Source organism: Epargyreus clarus, unplaced genomic scaffold, assembly GCF_041222505.1.
Source record: "Epargyreus clarus isolate Ecla_fem2 unplaced genomic scaffold, WU_Ecla_fem_2.2 ptg000001l, whole genome shotgun sequence".
Classification (NCBI taxonomy): domain Eukaryota; kingdom Metazoa; phylum Arthropoda; class Insecta; order Lepidoptera; family Hesperiidae; genus Epargyreus; species Epargyreus clarus.
In genome coordinates this window covers 5,466,932-5,490,542 of record NW_027332209.1, presented here as the reverse complement: position 1 = coordinate 5,490,542, position 23,611 = coordinate 5,466,932, and the positions used below count along the sequence as shown (strand labels likewise).

At 32.4% G+C, this 23,611-nt stretch overlaps 1 non-coding gene across 1 annotated transcript; it reads left to right on the top strand.

Moving 5' to 3' along the window:
• The first annotated feature begins 21,366 nt into the window (after positions 1-21,366).
• Positions 21,367-21,438, top strand: TRNAE-CUC (transfer RNA glutamic acid (anticodon CUC)). Its single transcript has one exon. It is a non-coding gene; the product is annotated as a tRNA-Glu (tRNA).
• Positions 21,439-23,611: the final 2,173 nt, after the last annotated feature.

Below are 23,611 nucleotides of genomic sequence, written 5' to 3'. Positions count from 1 at the left end.
GATAGTTACAAGTTTTAAAAATTATGCATTTACGACTATGTCAAAGTACAGCTCGCGCCGATCAGAGTGCTAACAGAAGCAATCATCGCGGCAAGTTTCGGTTATTTGTACGAACCATTAGGAGTCTATAGTTTATTCTGTTGATGGCAAATAATCAATAAACATTAGGTCACGGTCAGTAGAAAATAGAACTGAAATTTTACCGACATATCTTTCTACATGCAAAGTCAGCTGACAGTAGCAACATGACGTATTCATGAGAGCTCTCCTGATATTAAACCCTGCAACGAGCTGTCTCGAAAATTTAGTAAAATATTACACGCTTCCGTGTGGAGTTTGCACCTCGTTACGGGAATCGGGTTTGCACAGAGCTGTATTCTGTTTATGTCATATTTGCGCTGCTAGGAGACACAGATGGGGTTTTTTTATGTAATCCACTTGATACGATGGAGTTCTTTACGTTTAAGAGTAAACCGGGATTCGACTCCGGTCCCCAGAGTTAAGTGATTTAAAGTTGTTTGATGTATTCTAGGACATTTAAGATGAATTATTTTCTAAGTAAACGTCTTATATTTTATATAGTAATTATTTAGTAATATTTTATTACTTTTCCAATAATAAAATTATTAACTAGAGAATTATTACAACATTAAATATCCGACTGCTTCAAAATATAGCCTTTGTCACTTCTACCATTTAAACATATTATATTATGTTAAAATTCTTTAAGCCGCAATGGGTCCCAAAGAATGAAACAAACGGAAAACATTACCCTCCGAAGTCGATTAAAACATACATTTAACCTCTTCTTTTAATCACTACTCCGATAGATGACGATCCAGAGCTAAAAGTTAGGTTTTAAAGTGAAAGTATTAAATCTATCTTATAGAACCCAACATAAAAGTCAGTAATATTATGAGAGCTTGAAAACTTTGCAAATTCTAGAGTGCTCGCTGATGTAGGAATATGCCGGCATCTATCTTAACACTAAGTTAATCCTCCTTACCTCGACGTCTTAGCATATAAGTTTTATAATTACAGCTTAGCTCCTACCGTATATACCTACTTACGGGATTTCACTTATCTACATAATCGTCAAGTGTGGATATTGGTGACGTTTATATTTAAAGTGCTTGTGATAATATTGTTACTTGGAAATTCACCGAAATGCAAATGCTAGACGCGTATAAAATTAAGTTTATATTATTAATATAGTCATAGAGAATAAACGATAGGCATATTTAATAATACTTTAACGGTTACAGAACATCGGAAACTGTTATCTTTAGTATTGTCAAAAATATGACAATTCCCCGTTTAAAATTGACCTGTGGTCTACTGGGGCTGTGCTTTGAAAGGCGGTAGAACCCGCATGGTTTCACCGGCAACGCGCCATCATCACATCTATTTCTTGTGTGAAGCAGTTTTTTGAAGCGACCATCTTAATTAACAGAAGTAGCAGCACATATGTAATCGGCTTCAGGATCTCGGTTCCATATAGAGTTACCAAAGGATTTGCCATACGTAGCCGTCGGGCACATCTGGTGGACTGCGTGCTTATAAATAACAAAGCTAGTAAACATAAAGTAATAAAGTTTGAGACCCTTTCCTGTTGACAAACCATGTCACACTAAAAAACGTCCAACCCCTAACCACGAAACCTAGATAATATACAGTTTAAACCATTTGTTACAATAACAACATACTACCTCCCATTCCCAGTTCAACACAGCTTAAACAAAAGACCAATTTACTCTACCGAGTATGTTGGTAAACTATGTACTGTTTTAAAGTGCACCTTTGTCACACGGTGTTCCAGCTTCCAGCTTGTTGGCTCTTAGCTACGGTTCAGATTAAAAACTTTGGTTGCTTTTGTTTCAGGAAATTAGATGTTAGGCGGATTACAGATGGTCGATTTTATAGAGGACAATAAATTTAATAATCTCTTAAAAAAATAATGATCGCCTCAATAGCAGACAAGTCTTGACACTAATCTGCTGTTCTAGGTCTGGGTGTTTTTGTACATATGTAAAATTCACAACAGACGAAGTCCAATTTTTGGTCCTCGTTTGAAAACACTGTAATTTTCTAGTAGTAGTATTAAGTCAAATTTCTAAGTTTTAAAACCCCTGGAATCGCCTTTACATGAAAATAGATAAAATGTTTTTGTATTTTGATGTGAAACATCTATAGCCGCACGTAAAAAAGATTTCTGGCGTGGCGACGATTACCTTTAACTACATAGACAAATGTTCTATAAGGGACAGAGCTATTAGAACAATGTGATAAAAAAAGACAACTAGTGTTTGACCTTGCGTTTCAAGTGTACGCAAACGTAAATATTGACCATGGAATATAGTGACCAATGATTACTTCAGTCAAAACGGGACATCGATTTTTTTATGTCAAATACTTTTACTTGAAAAAATATAGTTAGAAATAATAAAAAACACGCTTTTATGATAAAATTAACTAAAAAGTAGAAAATAATTTTCAATCTAGGAATCATTTAAGGAAAAGTAAATAGTATAATTGTGCAAAAAATGTGGGGCGCTTTATGAAAACTGATAAATGGAGCACCCCATGTTTTTTTCACAATTATAATATTTACTGTTACTTAATTGACAATGGCAACGGTTCATTTCGGAGACAACGGCACGAAGCATCGAAAAAAGGGACTGTCCCGTTAAAAACGGGACGTATGGACGTATATTTCTCATTGATACTCATGCTTGTCAAAGACAATGAAATAATGGAACAGAAGGTAAAAAATGTCCAGAACTGTCGATAATAGTTTTAGTACATCGTTTACGTAGAAATGTTATAGTACAGTTTAACTAAATAAATTATTATTATATAAATATATAATTTGATGAAAGAATGTATCTATACAGATGTATCGACTGGTTTAAAATATACGATTTAAAAATTGTTTATATTTATTATCGTATATTAGTAAAGATTACTCACTCCTAACAAGAAAATGTACCCAGTTTTGAGAATTGAAATAGTTGCGTAAAAAAGTTTTGCCACGTCTCCGTACTAAAATGTCCCTAAAATATTTGAAATAATTATTTATCTATTATGTAAATTACGCAGTATTAGTTATTTATTTGTAAATTTTCTCTAAAAATGTTTTTATTTGTCAAGAATTCAAAAAAAACTTACTAATAAGCCGTTTGTGGCTTCATTCAATTTCAAGGCGGCGAAGTATCTTTACTAATTTATGTTTATTATTTTCAGTTTTATTTTACACACGACCATTAATTGCAAAGTTGTGTACATTTTATAAATGTACTAGCTGACCCAGCAAACATTGTGTTGCCATATAAATAAAAAAAATGTTAAGGGTGAACAACCCTTATCACTTAAGAGATATGAAAAATAGATAGATAGTAGCCAATTCTCAGACTTACTGAATATGCATATAAATTTTGATGAAAATCAGTAAGAGCGTTTCGCAGGAGTACAGTAACTAACATCGTGACATGCGAATTTTATATAATCTTACCGTGGTCTTTTTGAGGATTAATTTCTGGCTATACAAAGATTGTTTATTAGATTATGTTTAGGTTAATTTATTCAATTAAAGAAATTTTAAAATACCGTATACTATCCTATATAAATTTTATGGTAATATTTTTTATTATTTACCACAGATATCGAAGAAAATTTAGAGATTAGGATACAGAATTTCCCATATATCGATTTTATTTTATTAAAATAAACTATAAAAAGTTATATTTTGACTAAAACACACTAATATAAAAATTAAGCAGTGGGATCTTAAACTATAACATACACGTATGAACATCGTGAGCTTCAATAAAATGTCACTTCTGTTCTGTTGATCTATGGTCATAGATCAATGAAAATTTTTTCATTGATCTATGACAGTTCAATTCAATCAATGAAAGTTTTTGTCAATGAAAGTGATAAAGACGCAAAATGCATGGTCATGCATTTTGCGTCTTTATCACTTTCATTGACAAAAACATACTTTGTCTCTTTCTGGTTACTCATGTAATCATGGCGGATCGAACACGAAAAATAAACAAAATTTAATAATTTCTCTTCATTTACGTGTGATAGGTGATTCCATGAATCTTGTTTCTTTTTCGAGCATAATTTTTGCATTTATGCATTGCACAAGAAGGCATTTTGAGGCTTCAAATTCAAAATAATGACGTTTAACGTGTTCAGTGACATTCGTGTGTATTACTACGCCGCGCGAGAGCGACTGGAGTCGTTTTAACTCGTTTTACACCACTTGACGTATTTTGTATGTTTTAAGTATTGCCCGCTTATTTTTCTGATAATAAAATGTCTGACCGTGATAATTTAGAGAGTGAAAGTGATCAGCCTTCTGCAAAGAAAGCAAAATCACACTATGACACACCATCAAGTCATCAGTAAGTTAATTATTTTTTTATAATTAAAGTATGCATTTATCTGTGCATTAAGCACGCGTATATTTGGTGTGTTTTGAGCGCCAGCAAATGTAAAATCTACTATCTTGGTAGATTAAAATTCACATAAAAATCATTGCATACAATGTTTTTAAATTATTAATTAATTTTAATGTCATTCTTCTCAGAGAATAAATTTATTAAGACTGACATAATTGTATTTCAAAATCAGCTGATGGCGTGCAGCGCACGAAAGTTTTTTCTTATTTGTTATAAATATGAACATTAAAAAATTAATTAATTTTTCTAATCATAGTGGCATTTATTGTGAAACATTCATTATTGATACTTATAATTTACGATTTTAGTAATATATTGAAATAACTAGCTAAGATTCTTGAGTTTACTAATATATTGGAGCCAATTTATTTTTTTCTGTATATTTTAATAACATATTTTTGATGTGAAACATCTATAGCCGCACGTAAAACCGATTTCTGGCGTGGCGACGCATGCCGTGGCCACGCTATACGATGGTATATATATACAGTCTATATGCAGTAGTGTGAACGGTGTGGCGATGCGTCGCCATGCACAAACTATTACCGAAGTCACTGACTAAACGAATTAAGTAGTCACGATTTGAAATAAATTCGTAAATTTTTGTATTTAATGAAAATAAATGTTTATTCAATAAATAGTCATCGTTATCTGGAAAAAAATCGTAATATTTTATTTTATCATTATGACATATTTAGTTCCTATCACAATATGTTCTTTTCTGCATATTACTTTTACAAAATAATGTCGATGTTTCACATCTGCCAGGCGTCCCGTGACGGCTCACATTTTTTTATTAAAAGCTCTATTCACTGTTATGTGCTAGCGATAAGCATTAAAAAGTAAAAAATATATATGGACTACATAGCAAAAAAATTTAGATAATTGTAATGGTAAGAGTTAAAAGATAGTTTTGAGTGTAGTTATAATAGTACACATATTCAGAATTTTACGCAAACTACGAATAAATCGCTTCCCATCCAACATTTTTCATATCTTCCTAGATTATTCATAGAAGTTGATCCTATCAGGCCTACCCTATTCCACATTCATGTCTATTCGGTGTCAGGTTGGTTACTAGAACCGATGTGAAGTGGGTTAGTCCGATGAACACACATGAATGCCTCACTGCGGTCCGTTTTGCATTTATACAACTGTGACTTTCTGACATAGAACGGATATGGATAGAAATGGCTTTAATTTTTGGAATTATATAATGTAACGTGACAATTTTAAGAAGCAGAATAAATTACGAGCTTGATTGTCCCTATTGTTGCCCATGAAGATAGTAATCTATAAAAGATAAATTTAGCCCTTTTTTTTTGTTGACGAGGGGGAAACCTTCAAAAGGTACCCTATGCCGTGGGAGCGGCACAGGGTTATGTGGGATTCTTACCGCACTAAAACCCCTCCGGTGGCCGTCCTCGGCGCTGCGTAGAGGACTCCGGGATCTCCAACGGAACGCAACCGGAGTCCACTTGGCGCGTTGCCCCGTCGGGCTCCGCCCAGGTGAGCTTGAAACTCACCACACCATCTGGTGTTCACGACGGTATGCGACCACACATACCGCCGTCCATTCCGGGGTTGCTGGCCAGGCGGTTCGAGCTCCCACTCTTGCCGTCCGCAAACCCGGAAGCCCCCTTTTAGTCGCCTCTTACGACAGGCAGGCTTAGCCCTATTATGGTCCCGGAACTACAGGGACAGAGATAAATTTAGCCCTACCTGGGGTTTAACCTTACGCTTTAAACCAAGACACAGCAACGTTTAGCATTACTCGTAATGCATTTATAGATATAGGGCTAGTGTAGTTATAGTTGTAGGGCTAGGGAGCCGAACCACTATTCTCGTCTTCATCTTTTATGTCTTCGGGAAAAATACAGTAATAATATAAAATTTCCATCCTATGTAAAGGAACTTTATTTTCAAACGTTTTCTAATGTTAAAGGTAGAACTTGTTAAAGGTAGAACTCTGTCATTGCTCCACTAACGCCGAGGTTTAGCATATATAAAGTTACTTAACTTGTCCATCTGAACACAAATCGAGCCCGGGCCCCTCACACATTCTTGTAGTTTCTCTGTCCAATATGATATGAAACCATTAGCTATGAGTCATATCATTTATATTTTTGCTCTATTGTCTAGACAGTCTAGACTCCAGAGAATAAAGTACCTTTATTAATGTCATATGTCTATCCAAATCAAGTTTTATTACAGCAAAGTCATACCATTCTTACGTAATAAATAATGTAGTTTATACAAATGTTGCTTATATTTCAAAGAAACGTGAACTATCGAAGGTGTTGAACCTTTTGTGGTTCGACTCCGGCGGCACCACCGCCACATTTAATTCTGCCTAATAACAGCAGTGTTTTAAGCGCTGCTGTGTATTGGTATCAAGGCTGTTGTAAGAGAGACATACCTTTTTAACGTGTACCATCTTAGTCCTCAGGAGTAGCGGCGCATCTGTGGGCTAAGGTAGGAATCTTATCGTATCTGGGGTTGATTACAGATGTCCATGGGCGGCAGTAGCCATTTACCAATAGGTGGACTGCATGCTCGTCTGCTACTACAATATTATATAAAAAATAAAAAAAGACTAACAGTCCAAGTGTAAATAAATAATAGACGCTGAAAAGAAGTAACAGCCTTATTTCCAGTAACTTTGATCAGTCATCATCATTATTTACGTGTGAGTAGTTTCCGACAGAGGTGGACAGAAACTATACATTTCTATTCACTACTATATAGTGAATATATACATACTAGGGATGTGGTGAATAATAAAGTTTATCTATATCTGCGGAAACTAAAACATTACTAATATGGATCGTTAGTGTCCAGATCCGTGAATATATTCGGGTCTGAACGTTTTACTCATTCTAAAGTTGTTATCAATACATTAAAACACGGCCGAATGCTACAGGCATGCTATTGGTTGCACATCCATTTATATTGCTGGTTGTAAATACTTTACGTCACTTATTAAATACTGTCCTTTCATCTACACTAATATTATAAAGAGGAAGACTTTGTTTGTTTGTTTGGTTGTAATGAATAGACTCAAAAAGTACTGGACCGATTTTAAAAATTATTTCACCATTCTAAAGCTACATTATGTACGAGTAACATAGGTTATATTTTATAAATGTATTTGATAAATAGATTTTGAGGCGGTACAAAGTTTGCCGGGTCAGCTAGTATTTTATATTTTTAGAACATTCACTCCTGCTTTGAGTTATGAATTGTCAACTGATTTTTGCATTGTCAATTGTCAATTGATTTTTTTTCTTTTATAGTTGAGATGTGATAAATAGGAAATGGAATTAGTGGATAAATATGTATTAACGCAAATGTTAATGATTATGGAAGAATATATTGTATATCTGGAATATTCTGGTTATGCTATAATTAACTATGCTATTTTTATAAAGATATCACAAAGATTTAAGGTATTGAAATCTGATACCAATTTTTGATTTTACAAGTTCCATCGGAAAATCGCTACAATTAATGGTTTTATATTAATTTGTGTTTGTGTACTATAAATGTGATAACTATGTGATTTTCAGAAATTAAACTTATTTAAATGGACACTTGAAGTGCTTCTTTGCTACCAACACTTTGACAGTATACCTGATGAGTTAATAAAGTGCCTAATAAAGTTTCATTCCATATCCACCAAAAAGTGAGGTAAGTTCCTATTCTGCCATTCTTTCATTCATATTCGTCATATCAGTTATTAATATTGATACGGTACATTCTAAGGGCTATAGTAATATCATCATCATCATCATCATCAACCCATTACTGTCCCACTGCTGGACACGGGTCTCTTCTCAGAATGAGAAGGATTAGGCCATAGTCCACCGCGCTGGCCAAGTGCGAATTGGTAGACTTCACATACCATTGAGTTTTTTTTTATAAATCTCTCACGTATGCAGGTTTCCTCACGATGTTTTCCTTCACCGTTCTTCAACGCATATACAATACTATAGCAACGCCCAAAATAAAATAAAAACTTTCATTTACATTTTTACTAAGTGCCATAAAAATAATAATGTAGTATCGCTGCTCTTATGAGTTTGTGGTGACTGAAAATTGCAGATTATCACAGTATAAGCGCCACTGAGCACGGGACTGAGGACGAGTGACCACTAAAGGGATTTAGTCGAGAGCTTTTCTTCGCAAGACACGTTAAGATTTCGGACCCAAAATACATGATAGTCGATAAACCTCTTCAACGACCTTTCGCAGGCAAAAATATTATATTAATAAGATTGAGTACTGACCTGTAAAAATTAATAATTTGTTATACAAAAAAGGAAATAAAGTATTTCATATCTTCTACACCAAGTCATGAAAATAGCACTTTTAAGTTTACGCTTTTTACGAAGTCCTGTATACAAAATAAATAAGTTATTACTTAGTATACCTACGTTAAAATTAAATTAACTTAATTACCTGTTTCTATAATATATATTCAAATTAAAATGATTATTTGAAACATTACAAAAACCAGAATCATTAACTTTAAAAATTGCGAGAAAGTAATCTGTCATTCTAATGCAAGATGGAACAGTGCCGATTTTTTAAACAAAAGCTGATTTGTCTATGCCACATGTCACGTCAGCGGCTGTCATTGACATGACAGGCGGATGACAGCGCCTCACGGGGTCATAATGCCACTGTCATTCTTTATAGGGATTTGTGCAAGGGGAAAATATTATTGTATCGTCCGCTCGGATAATAGAAATGACCTGCTGTGTTGTGCGATACAGATTATAATAATTAAAAATATAAAACAATGTGTGATGTGATAAACAATGTGATCTTTGAAAATATGAACACTCACTAAATGAAAGAAAATAAAATACCCTATTTTTAATAGACAGATTATACAAAGTATTGTATCATATTTATACCATATAAAAAAAAAAAACATAACCCTTCCTTGGCAGTCGAGTAATAAAGCGGGAAATTATGGTATTTTAACTGATTTTTAGTGTTCCGTAGACATAAAGCCAAAATGGAATTGTTATTATCTCGTCATTTCATATCCGTCTCGTCTATCCGTTGATCCGAATATCCGTACGTCCATTGTTCCGAATTCCGATATACGAATGTCACGCACTTGGATGCTTATTCGAATTTCTTTGTAATCATTTTTCATCTACCAATAGCTCTCAATCACACGAATTTTGTTTATTTTTTATTTCGTGAATACGGCCAGTATTTTTAAAAACGTTGAAATATTAAGATTAAACAAATGTAACATTACAAACGCATATTGCATATTGTTTAAACCTTATCGACATTTGAAACATTGCTTAAGTTATCGAATAAGTTCTTTGTTTTCGCAATAGTTACCTAAAATAAGGCCAAAGAACGCGAACTAAGTAGGCAATAAGCGTTAAAACTTTTCCACTCGGCCATTAGCTGTTCCCGTTCTTTCTTCTCCTTAACGACTTTTTGCACAATTAAGGCTATTGTTTCGGGAATATTTACGATTTTTCCTTTGTATAAATTATTTAGGATGTAATTACTACGCGAACTCCCGTACGTGTTCCGCCTTTGTTCTACTTCTAGGTCACCCTGGTTACCTACGTTTGGTTAATGTTTCCTTATTAAACTGCATTGTTTCGTAACTTATGCTTTAAGTCGTACTATTTTTAATAAAAGTATGTTTGCAGTATACCTAAATTTAATCCAGGTCATTGCTTGTTATGGATTACGGAAATCAATCTTAAATGAGAGTCCAACATGAAACTGCTCCTATAAATAAATGTTACCAGGGTGTCTCGTATCACCAAAAGTTCTTACTAATTCCTTCATAGCAAAATATTTATTTTAATAAACTTTAATTTTCTATGTATACTTATTATGATAATTAAGATAGAGTTATTTTTTATTCCAATTTATGCCTCTCATTTTGGTTCTTCATGTTATAAAAAAAAAAAAAACATTATTTATATTAGCTAATTCAATGTCTAATTATGTACGTTTTAAAGGACCAACTAGACCAAATAGTTATCCAGTTACGAAAAATGAATATTTCACAAAACCAAACCAATTGCAATAGAATTCCCACTACATTTAAAATGTGTACCGGCCCGAATATAATGCGCGTTTTCCCCTAATCGATTTAGGACAATGGCTGTTTAAATCGAATGCTAAACACGTGTCAAACGTCGTGACGTCGCTTTTAACGTATCAAATAGTCCCGTAATAATATAACCGTTTGATATGAGATCGGAATGGGGGACAATAAGCTTATGAATGTGCTCAAAGTGTGTGACGAATCCGCTCGCCGTGTATGTCAGACTGGATCTATTGACGTAAAAAATAGAATTACGCGCATCCATTTCTATTGTAGCGTGCCCCACATGCTTGTTGTGGATTGATACCGATTTTGTGTTGACTACGATCAATTTAATTGCAATTAAGTGAAGACGATATAAAGATACGCTAGAAAATTATTATCAAATTGAAGTTTTACTTATTTTTAAAAGTTTCGAATATGAACGGTGAATCACACTGATGGTGCTAGTATAGGTATAGTTATAGTAAAATAATTACATAAATCTACTAACAAAACTAAAATATATATACCTAATAAGATATTGAATGTAAAAATACAATAATAATGAAATGACGAAAACTTCGTCCAAATCGGTTCAGTGGTCTTTGAAAAATCGCAGACATACAAACATACAAAGATACAGACGCACATACGTCGCCATTTTTAAGCGGCTAAAAATTGTATAAAAATTTTCTTAAAAAACATAAGTTGGTGCTTTTGGTAAAATATTACCGAGCGGTAAATGACATTTGTACTCGGTATAGAAACGGTAACGGGCTGCACCACGCACCCCCACGATTTGTGCCTTGTTAAAGACTTGTTAGCGTCACTCCTCTCGATTCGTTTTCGGTTTGAAATGTATCGCCGTAATCATATTCGACACGGAATTTGACTTTCATTAAACAACCCTTTAGCAAATCAACCGTAAATCCCGCTGTCGTGTTTTGTATAAAATTTGTTTTCTTTTATTCGATTTAGGTCACCGTTTTTGTCTAAATTATAATTGCTATCAGTACCCTTAGTATGAGTTTATATGTTTTTACAAAAAATACTGTTGTTTTTGTTTACGTATTTCCCCTACTATTCCTATCAGTTCTGATACAATCCAGCAGGAGCGCTGATTAGAAATGTATGGGCAAATACGTAAATAAATACCAAAACAGTCATTTTTGTAAAAACGGTAAACTCATAATAAAGGTACAGTTACGACATCAACTTAAACTCTGTTTAAGTCATTAATACAAAATATTTTTATATTTTTAGGCCTTTAAGTGCTTGGGTTTTTGCAATTACAAATATGTATGTTTGTTAGTACCTAAACCAGCTTAACCTAATCATAGAAACACTGATCATAGAAATGTTCTCTTTGATGACCGATTTGAAATGTTGCTGCCAAAAAAATCATTACCATTTTACTATTTTCTATTATTAGTTCTTTTATAATTATTAATTAATTCTCTGACTATAAATAAACGATATGAATATCAATTCTCACTTAAATAACGATATATTTCTCATTTAATTAATGAATATTCGTCCCAGATCGCTATGGTGTTAACTGTTAAATGTTATGATGGTACGAATAAAATATGCACAAGCATACAAATTGAACACTAAGCATAACTTATGCCGTCAAAGCTTCTAGCAATAAACATTTACACAACCAATTATTTATAGTACATAAATCTGGACATGTCGTAAAATATTCATCGTGAAAACTACTAAGTAATACGGGTTAGAACACTTGATGAGAACATTTTAAACGGTACTTTAGCCCAGAACTCTTTACAATAAATTGAATTCGTAGCAACAATTATAGTATAAAATTTAATAAAACCGTTCATGTAACTGGAATATCTCGAATTGGGCAGCTTAAATCATATCAGATTGCATTCGTTAAAATATAGTTGTTATTGTCCGCAAAAACAAATTTGCGAAGTCACCAGAGTCATCATACAAATATGTAATTGTCAATCATACAAATATCTAATTTACCAGACGGTATTCTTATAGAAGTGGAAACCACTGTCCTATCAGTAGGACCAACGTATATGTAATTTGTTACAGCTGTGTAGATACGTATGTAGCGCGCGTTGTATAAGAGTCTTTCAATCTATATCTACCCTTACCATGAGTTTTTATGTTTTGACCAATATGACTGTTTTGGTATTTGTTTACGTATTTGCCCATACAAATTCCAATCAGCGCCCCTAGCGGGTTGTATCAGAACTACAGTGTAGAACAGTAACGTAACATTAAATGTCTAAATTGACAAAATAGTGCTTTATGTTTTGTCTCTCTTTTTTGCAAACATGTGAGGCAGACAGACAGACTTGAGCACTTATTTATTGTTACGTTTACTCAGTCTACTGAAGCCAACGGAACAGAATAATGGATTGAGTAAACGTAACGTAAAATTGTGGGATGTTTCGAAAATTCATGGTAAGGGTACTGAAGACAGTAACTCTCAACACAACTGTAAATAAACATAAATATGTGTGGCGGTATCATCGCCGTAGAAGAACCGTAAATGATTATACTACTATACTCTTGGTGACTATGACATAACGTCTTATAAACTCAACTTTGATAAATAAAATAGAAAGATACTTCACCGCCTTAAAATTGAATAAAGCCACAAAAGTTGTTTTATCATTTACTGTTCGAATTCTTGACAATTGAAACACATTTTTAGGGAAAATCTACATACACTACGTAATTTACGTAATAAATAAATAAGTAGATAATTATTTTAAACATTTAAGTGACATTTTAGACCGGAGACGTAGCAACACTTTACACACACAATTTTTAATTCTCAAAACTGGTTGCACTTTCTTGTTAGGAGAAATCAATCTATGTATATTACTCATCTAAGAAACTCAAGAATAGGTTAAGGAACCCAGGTACCAACTCGGGAGCTGAAGCCGTGTATCGCTGCATATTCATGAGCAAGCAAGTTGTCGACTCAACGTGATCTACGATGAGCGCTTGATAAATTGATTTATAATGTTATATACGAATTTTACGGAGATGTTAAAATTTCACGCTTTTATCTCGAATAGTTTAGGTAGTAAGTTGGAGTATTGGATTTCAGTGAATAGTGCAAATAAATAATCAATTGTAGGTTAATATTTACACACATAGAAAACATATTTTTTTATAGTTTATCGTTTAGGAATCGAATTCGAAACCGTCTACGCCACTTATACATAATTAATAATAATAATTGCTTCATTATTTATTAATTATTTACTTTAGTTTGTATATATAATTTTCATAACAAAGTATTTTTGTAAATAAATTCTACCAAACCAATCTCATATTATGTTAATTACGTCTATTCTAATTCGTAACAATGAAAACTTCGTCAAATTTCTGTAATCGAAAATGTTGTTTCAATTTTAATGGAAATCCTAATAATCCTCTTTGTTATTCATAGGATATGGAACGTGTATTAATTACAGGACCGCACCCATTTCACACTGTCCTAATTATATTTCCATAAATTTAAGATTTGATCGACCCGTGACACGTGTCGCCTTGAGCCGTCCCTCGTCCAGTTCGTAGGTTCTCAAAGTTACATACCCCTTAAGAAGATTAAATTTACTACGTTATGGTAGGTTTTTTACATACCTTACTTTTATATCTTTGGTTTATAGGCTTGGCGCAGAAAGACAAGTATATAAACACCCACACATATAACAACGTTGAATGTTTGCACGGACGTTCCTGCCGCGGACGTGCCAGATGTGGAATGAGCTTCCTCCTGAGGTATTCCCGGAGCGCTATGACATGAGGCTTTTCAAAAAAGGTGCAAAAAGAGCTCTCATACAAAGCGATGCATTGGCGACTCCTCTGGTGTCGCAAATGTCCATAGGCGGCGTTGAGTACTTTCCATCAGGTAATATGTCAATCTAATCGTTAGTTTAAAAAAATGTTTCTTTGGTTTAAGTTTAATAGAAAAGTAAACAAATAACAACACATAGAACAAGTTATCTAATTTATTTACGGAATAAATATAATGAATATAGTAAAGATAGGTTTAAGTAAATAGAATTTCTAATAGAACATCTATCTAATTAACTTGCATAAATATCATACTTAAAATGTCTAAGTTACAAATATAGATTAATTAAAATGAATATTTAATGAACGTAAAATAAATATGAGGGGGTGTATGAGAGTTCCAAAATTATATCTATTTAAGTTTAGAAGTTAATAAACGTAGGGTGGAACGAGTATGTGTGATAATATCTAATTGTGCTTGAATTTAGATTTGAAATAGTATGTCTACTTATTATTTATTTATAAATAATTTCCAAAAAGCGGGTCATTAGTAACGTAAAAGTTCCATATAAAAGTACAATTTTAGATGTTAGGTTTTTAACTGACAGGTTTAATGTATTTATTGAACTATTTAGATTCTTGTTTTAATGTGAGGATAGTAGTATTCTGTACATTAAGTTGATTAAAGGTCCTACAGAGCGCGCAATTAATTTATTTGTTACAGTACAACAACTAAAATATTTTCGACAAATATAAACAAATTCGCTTGTTATTGCTTATCAGAGAACATACAAGAATAAGGACAAAACTATTTCTGCTCTGTAAACAATGAAGAACACAAACTTGTATAACGAAGCAACTGCATTAGGCTAAATAAACTTTGAGCAACACTGCACGCATGCATAATTCATGTACGGAACTCTTATAACGGCTTAACACATCGCTGGCATAATCTATGTGAAAATTAATTAGGTACCTATCATATAAATTTAAGTCTACTTTAGAAATTACCTTACTCCTTAGCCGAGATGGTAATTAACGAAAATAAGATTTATGAGTAGATTCTAGATATATATGATTGATTTGATTGATTACCTAAGTTATCACGAGATGATAGCTCAGTGGTTAGTCGACTACTTTAAATCTTTAGAGATGGAAAATATCTCAAAAATATGTGAAAGATTTACATCAAACATCGATTTTAGGATGGTACCCCGCCGTACCTATTTCTAGACGTAAGCAGTTCTTGTTCTTGGTGGAAGTTTGTGAATACCGACTGTCTTATATAAGGAGACCATAGTCCTCAGAAGTGGGATTTGTGATCGGCGTCTGGTGGAACCCACGATCTACGGGGAATAGTATAACATATAGATATCCTAGAGAGCGTCATGTATATAGATATCCAAGAGCAGTGACCTCTTATCATCAGGCGGACTGTTCGCTTACTACTTAATTTTTTATCGTGTAACTTTCAACTTAAATTGCTAATAAAATGGCAAATCAGCATAAAAGTAATATGTATGTATCTTTTCAAATGCAAGTTTATATTTCATTTGCCTCGTATTATCAAATATAAACCTTTATTATAATGCTGGAAAAGTTCGCAGTACTTATGTATAAAGCTCGCTCAGGCAGGAAACAAACCAACAACTGTACGTGTTAATACGTATGTTGTAAAAATAAACTTGCATATGACATCCTCCCTTTTCCATTTCCCCTCCTACTAGTGTTACCACGTTTTTTGTTTTATAATATGGGACACAAATTGAAGCTACGTTCTGTTTATTGAAAATATTATTTTAGTGTTTCATTATGCATTTCATTATCATTAGCATAATGTACAAGGGTATCTCGTGCAGAGTCCCTGTTTCGATTCTCGGACAAGCAATATTTTTAACGAAAAAGTAACAACAAGCCGGGATATGGTTATAATAGTATAATAAACTTAAGCAAAGCCGCCAGAAATCACATCATCAGAAATCATAGGATATGTAACTAGCTATCTATGTATAGTTTTTCATACAGGGTTTCTATAACGGTTAACACCGACAAACGCTGCCAGAAATAATTGACCATTTATGATTATTTATTTTAAAAGTATTCATTCCATATTCAATTTCAATTTCTAGTTACATTTAGAGTTATAGTTTCCAATCCACAATCAATTTCATTCATTAACCAAATTCTTGAATTGTACACGAATAAAATAAAAATTCATAATATCCCGTATAATTCACCGAACGCAAAACACTCACTACGAGAGGGTGAAATCGCAGAAAAGGGAGATTGAAACATTTGTATCCATTATTGTCGTCAAATTAAATCTGCCTACCGCCGCTCACTCGATTTGCTAATGGATTGCACTAACTCGAATTGATATTGCCAATAAATCGGAAGTGCTTGATTAATTTTTTTCGTTAAAGTGTTTGACCCTTGTACCTACACTAAAGCACGGAATAATAATTATTCTGTGACTAGAGACTACAGTACAGACCAACGAAGCCACGAGACGCATAGATACAATCATATGGAAGGAAAATAAAACTATTGTCCTACCTATTAGTTACAGTAGTTATATTGGTCTGTTAGACTAGTTCGACGTCAGTCACTAATTGATGAGCTTAAACATATATTCTAGATCTATGAGAATGTGAGATTGTTTTTTTACTATTGATCTTGATTTGGAATGAAGTATGAGTTGAATTGTAGAAATCATCACTATTAGTAGGGGAACGATGCTTAAATGTGTACAAAGTCGAGCGTCATTGGGACTTATACGATTGTGTAGATTAGACGTTACAATGAAGAAAGGGTTTTACGATTCAGCCGGGGGTTTTCTTATTCTGACGATTCAAAAAAAATAGTATGAAGAATAATGTATTTTCCTAAAAAAATGCCCTTTCTTTTAGTTCGTAATTAACATCATTACTTTCTAGGGATTCATGCTAATAAGTGACACTATCAGATAGCATATAATACAGGATTTTCTTTTTTTCAAAATGACTATTTTTTCACTACTTCGACGTGCGGTAATCGGCAGATATAATGTTTCCAGTTTTCTAGCATTATTTCCATTATATTTAGGAACTCCGTTTCTGTCAGGCATTCTCAACCGCACACGTAGACGTTTTAATTCTTTTTTCTAAAAACAAAGCAACGCTTTTACAGGAAGGGATTTTAATGTAATCCCTCATTAGAATTTTAACATGTCAGGCTCGACCCCGATGTAAAACGACGAACTGGGTTAATCTTAACGCGTCGTTACCTTTCCTAAGCAAACTTTATAGTGACTTGTAATTTGTACACTGTTTCAAAGCGCTTATAATTGTTCTTGGAAAACAGACATTGATTGACTATAAATATAGAGTGGCTGTTAAATATGTTATAACATTATTATTTAAGGAAAAATTCTCTAGCTTTTGCAGTAAGCTTTTGAGTAAAAAGTGTATGAGGCATTTTACTACGGTTCATAACTATTCTCTCATAGATAATTGCCAATACAATGATGGTAACATTTAAAATATCAAGTACCTACCCTACGTTTTTTATTCTGAATTGAATTCTTATTTTAATGAGTTTAATATTATTGTAATTTTATTTTCATTATGATTGATTGTTCAATCTTTTACTACGGTAATATTAAACTCCTTGTCATTAAAAAAAATCTAGTTTTTATTTCGATTAGCAATAAATAAAATAATGGCTAATGGTGCACATGGCAATCTATAATCAACCCTAGATAAGATTAGATTCCTACCTGAGGTCGGCCACAGATGCCTGAGGACTAAGCTGGAATACCTCGGATAAGTATGTCTCCCTTACTACACCCTCCGAACCAGAACACAGTGGCGCTTAACGCTGCTGTTACAACAGAAATAGGTGAGGCGGTACCACCTTCAAAATTTGCAGCTGTCTGTACTCATTGGTGAGAGTTATTTAAAAAAAATAACAAAAAAATACAACCGACTTCTATGTCACTACAAAGTAAAAATTAATTGAAATAAATATTGGTTTAGTAAATATTTTTGAAGTTGGCGCTCAATATATTTCGTTTGATAACAGCGTAAACAGCGTGTCCAATATGTCGGTTTTATTTTTTTGTTAATTTTTTTTTTCACCCTTTTTAGTGATCATATGCTAATGTTTGTATTAATATTATGTAAAATTTTATAAAGAAGATCATGAATAAAGGTAAGGTCTGAATTCATAGGGATTGGACCCACCCGCTCGCAGGGCGCTGCCGCGCCCTTTTCGCTTAGTTTTGTATTGTCTTATATATTCCAACCTAACCTAACCAATTAACACTATAGGCGAGGCTATATGAGATACTATATTATTAACAGAAAAGTAATTAAATCAAACTAGGTGGTAAAACTCTGCGAGTGAGTCCGTCCAATTTATCTTAATTCAATAGTTAAGAAAAACTACAACGTATTCATTAATCATATTTTATATTTGTAACAAGTAATTGTCAAGTTACTGTGGTTTAGGCCAGTAGTGTCCCTGCGTCACTAGAATTGAAGACTGGAAGGTCAATCAGGGTTAAGACCTCGAAGGTCAAAATTTTCATCCTTAGTAACGTTAATACATATATGAAAGCACAAAATGGCTAACTCCTATGGTTTAGCTTGGAAGCACACATTATCGGAGTGAAAGAGTTGAAGGTCATTTTTTTCATTACATGTACTTGCTTATGACCTGTAAAATATGTGTGAAAGCACTAAATGGCTTATTCATGTGGTTAAGGCTGGAGGTACCTCTGCATCATCAGATCTAAGGAGTTGAAGGTCAAATTTTTCATCATATCTCTCTGTCTAGCAACTTCATTACAACAAATGTCTAATCTATATACTTTACATGATAATATTGTTTGAACATTTGTTTTTGAAGCAGATACCTATTATGAAACTTTTATTTCTTAATAAAAATAATGAAACGCCTATTTCACTGTTTTTGAAAATTCTACTTCAGCCGTTGCCGAAATCCGTTGTATATTTTTTCTTAAATTTCGATTTTTTTCCAAGACCTATCTAAGGACATTTGGATATTTGAGACGAATATAATGACACCTTAACTGTCGAAATTCACCCAGCCGTATGTTAGATCCGAGGAAATAAAATGCAGTGCAGCTACAGTCTTCTTATAAAGATACATACAAGATACGTGCAAAAAACATAACCCTTCCTTGGCAGTCGAGTAAAAATAAAAATACGGAATCAACAGGGTGCCATTAATTCCCTTGAATAAAGTGAGTTTATTGGAAAACAGTCTTTTCGATGGATTTTTATTTTTTTTCCGTATCTTTTTTGGCTATGTTAAGCAATCTTATTTTAGTGTATCGTTCGTCAATAGACTTTATTATAATATTTCTATGACCATTGCCGCGGCAGTGGAATGAAAAGACATCATAAAATATATTAAATAATAATTTACTTAATAATTTAATTTCACTCTTTTGCTATTTACTCATTGCCTAACCTTTTAGGTAATACGGGCATATGTTTAATTATTATACAAAACAAATATTTTTATATAACAAAAAAAAAGAAAAAAATAATTAAATTAAATAAAAAAAAAAAGTGTGTGTGTGTCAGCTACGACGCACGATTGGAGTTTACTCCTTACGAATGATAATTATGATATATATCGAATAGAAAAAAGGGTAGGTAAATGAACGCATCTGCTAAAATGATAAGAGAAACAAACATATATCTGTAATTATTCGGATTATTTATATTACTTCAATAATGCGTATTACATAAAGTATGTTACAAAATAATATAAAATAGCGCCATCTAGTGGCAAGTTTTATAAATTGTAAGTTTGCAAGTTTATCAATCTATGTATTTTGGTTCCAAATATTATAATGGTAACTTAATATAATTGTTTATATTAAAGTAAATTTTAATATAATATAATTATTTATATTTAAAACAATGTTAAACGTTTTATAACTTAAAACTTAATAATTATAATTTCTTTGCCATCTATAAAATATCCTTGTTGCAATTTACGGATGAAATTTATATGAGACTCAATAAACATGTTATTATATGTAATTTGGATTGTTTCTGAATGTTTTATAATTCTAGAATTCATTTAAAACGTATTGCTAATTTTATATAACTTATTTTGAACATATTTTATTAGCAATAATTCTGTAATAAATATTAAATAATACTGTTTTGATTTTGCCCGTTTATCGTTGATAGATGGTGCTGATCAATAATGCATCCATTTTTATAAGATAAATTAATATATCAGTAACTTACAAAAGCCTCTTTATGTTAAAAACTTATTTTGCTAATATTATATCTTATTCAATTGCTTACTGATTTTATATGTTACTCTTCTTTAAAAACGTTCATAAAAGATTGTTAATCATATTATGGCGCCAATGTTCATATTTTTCACAGTGTTTATAAATGATCAAACCTATAACTTAATTTATGCAAAAATGTAAACAAATTAGTTAATGACGTTTTAATGTTTTATATATTGCTAATTATTTTTATTGTAATAATTACTTTCATATGGGATTTGAACTTACTGTATTTTAAATTAATAAAAGCACTCTTGATTCATATTTTGGTTTCCGTTACGCCTCAACTTTTCGTGTTACACTTGATTTTACTCCTCATAAAATTTCCGTACCGGGCCTTATAACTCAAATCGTTTCTTAAGGAGTAAACTCCAAAAATATAAAACAATAGCGTCTCCATTCAAGTTAGAACAGAGTCACCATGTTACCCGAACAAATCAAGTGGGCATGCAATAGTAAGAATTGTACGTTTAGTAACAGACTTTACAATTTAAATGGTTTATACATTCTGACCTAACCTAAAAGCGCACCCAAATGTCTATTTGGGTGCTCTTTTCGTCGCGGCATTTTTTTGTCGCTGATTGTGTATCTAGTTCTTATTAGTGATCGAAGATATAAACGTATTATATAATGTAGATCAACTTATATATTCACACCTGGTATCCGTTAGTGTGAAGTGAAGATAAAATTGAATACACATACCACCATCCGATATGGTCTAGTGGCTAGGATACCTGGCTCTCACCCAGGAGGCTCGGGTTCGATTCCCGGTATCGGAATAAATCGAAAGTGATTTTTCATTTTTTCCTTTTAGATTTATTATTATTGTTTGATAAATGAATTATATTCTATTTTTTATAAAGCTTTTTTTCGAAAATAAATTTTATGTAAAAATGTTCCTTCAATTTCATTTTTCTTATTTGAGATATTTTAATGAACTTTGTTTCTTACAAATCATCAATATTTTAAAATAGCAATTTTTGTTAGTTATAAACAAACTTACGAACATATAATATATTATAATAATATCAACAATACTATTAAAATAATTTACGAAATAAGAGTCGAATTCACACATGAAGGCTTCCGTACATAGATTAGTAAAGATACTTCGCCGCCTTGAAATTGAATGAAGCCACAAATGGCTTATTAGTATCTAAGTTATTTTTTTGAATTCTTGACAAATAAAATATTTTTTTAGAGAAAATTTACGAATAAATAACTAATAATGCGTAATTTACGTAATAAATAAATAATTATTTCAAATATTTTAGGGACATTTTACCACGGAGACGTGGCAGAACTTTTTTACGCAACTATTTCAATTCTCAAAACTGGGTAATTTTCTTGTTAGGAGTGAGTAATTTTTACTAATCTATGCTTTCGTACCACCAAATGTTTATTATGTTTGCAAGCCTTTTTTTACAAGCGTTTTTGTTTGTAATTAAATCTTGCAAGCTAAATTTAACCCACTTCCCAGTATCAGATTGAGCTAAAATTTGACATGTATCTTTATTACACGTGACAATGCAATCATATAGGGTAAACTGGGGACACTTGAGCCTTACGGGATACTTGGTACACTGGATTTACAGAGCTTCTGTGAACACAATATGATTTTAGTGTGGCAACATTGGTCGTCTATGATACGTTATAACTTTCTAAACTTGGTACTCTTGTCCAATTTGATATTTAAGCAGATGGCGGATGATTGTGTGTTTCGTGTCGCAGGAAAATATTTTTTGTAAGTTTTCATTTTGATTAAATAATTGGTTAGTAAACTTATTTTGGGTAAGTAACACTTTTAAACTATTCATTATCTATGTTTTAAAACGTCTGTTTCATAGAATAGTGTTAATAGTAGTCGATTTTTTTACAATATCTTTTTATAACCACAGTATAGCTAGGGCATCCATTAATGTTTATTTTTGAATAATTTCAGGGTTCAATATGCGTAGAGTACTCGTATATAAAACAATAGAAGGTACAAGAAAAAAAAATATCAACCATAAGATTCTGTGATAATAGGAACATTAAGTAATGTTAGCTGAAAACATAGTTACTCGTATATGTGATTTATCAAAACAGTGGATATGTTGTTGTTGTGGTTTCTACTTTATCTACTAAGCAAATAAATCATTGATAAATCAATTTTAACATATTTTTTTTTCATTTTGGTATAATATGAAAATATAGGAGACTTATTTCCCTCAGGATCAAGTGTTCCAGAGGGGGGGGATCAAGTCAGACATATATATGGCACACATGGTATCATTCCCTATACAAAATTTTCGTGGGCTGGTTACAAAATTTATATACCGATATCATTAGCTTTTATACTTAGTATAGCCAATGAAATTCCACGTATTTCAGTACCAATATATCTAAAATCGGATCAATATTTACCAAATAGTGGTCAAAAAACAAAAGGGGGGATCAAGTGTCCCCAGTTTCCCATAAATTTAGTTTTGTTGTCAATCCAATATGGCCCCCATAATAAAATTGCGGCGTACATATTTCAAGACAACCCACCCAATATGGGTATCAAATGAAAGGGCTGAACTTGTAGAATACATCACATTATAAAATAAACTGGATCCAAGATGGCCGCCAGTACAAAATGGTGGATCAGGTACATATTTTTGTTCAACCAACCCAATATAGGTATCAAATGAAAGGGCTGAACTTGTAGAATACAACACATTATAAAATAAACTGGATCCAAGATGGCCGCCAGTACGAAATGGTGGATCAGGTACATATTTTTGCTCAACCAACCCAATATAGGTATCAAATGAAAGGGAAACAAAAAACTTTTTAAAAACAAGCTTTTATTACTTGTTAATAAAAAAAAACTAAAAAGTTAAAAATAATTTAAACCCAATGTACCTATTAAATATTTGCGTTTTCATATCAGACACATTTTGTTATAAATAAAAGCATGTTATATTG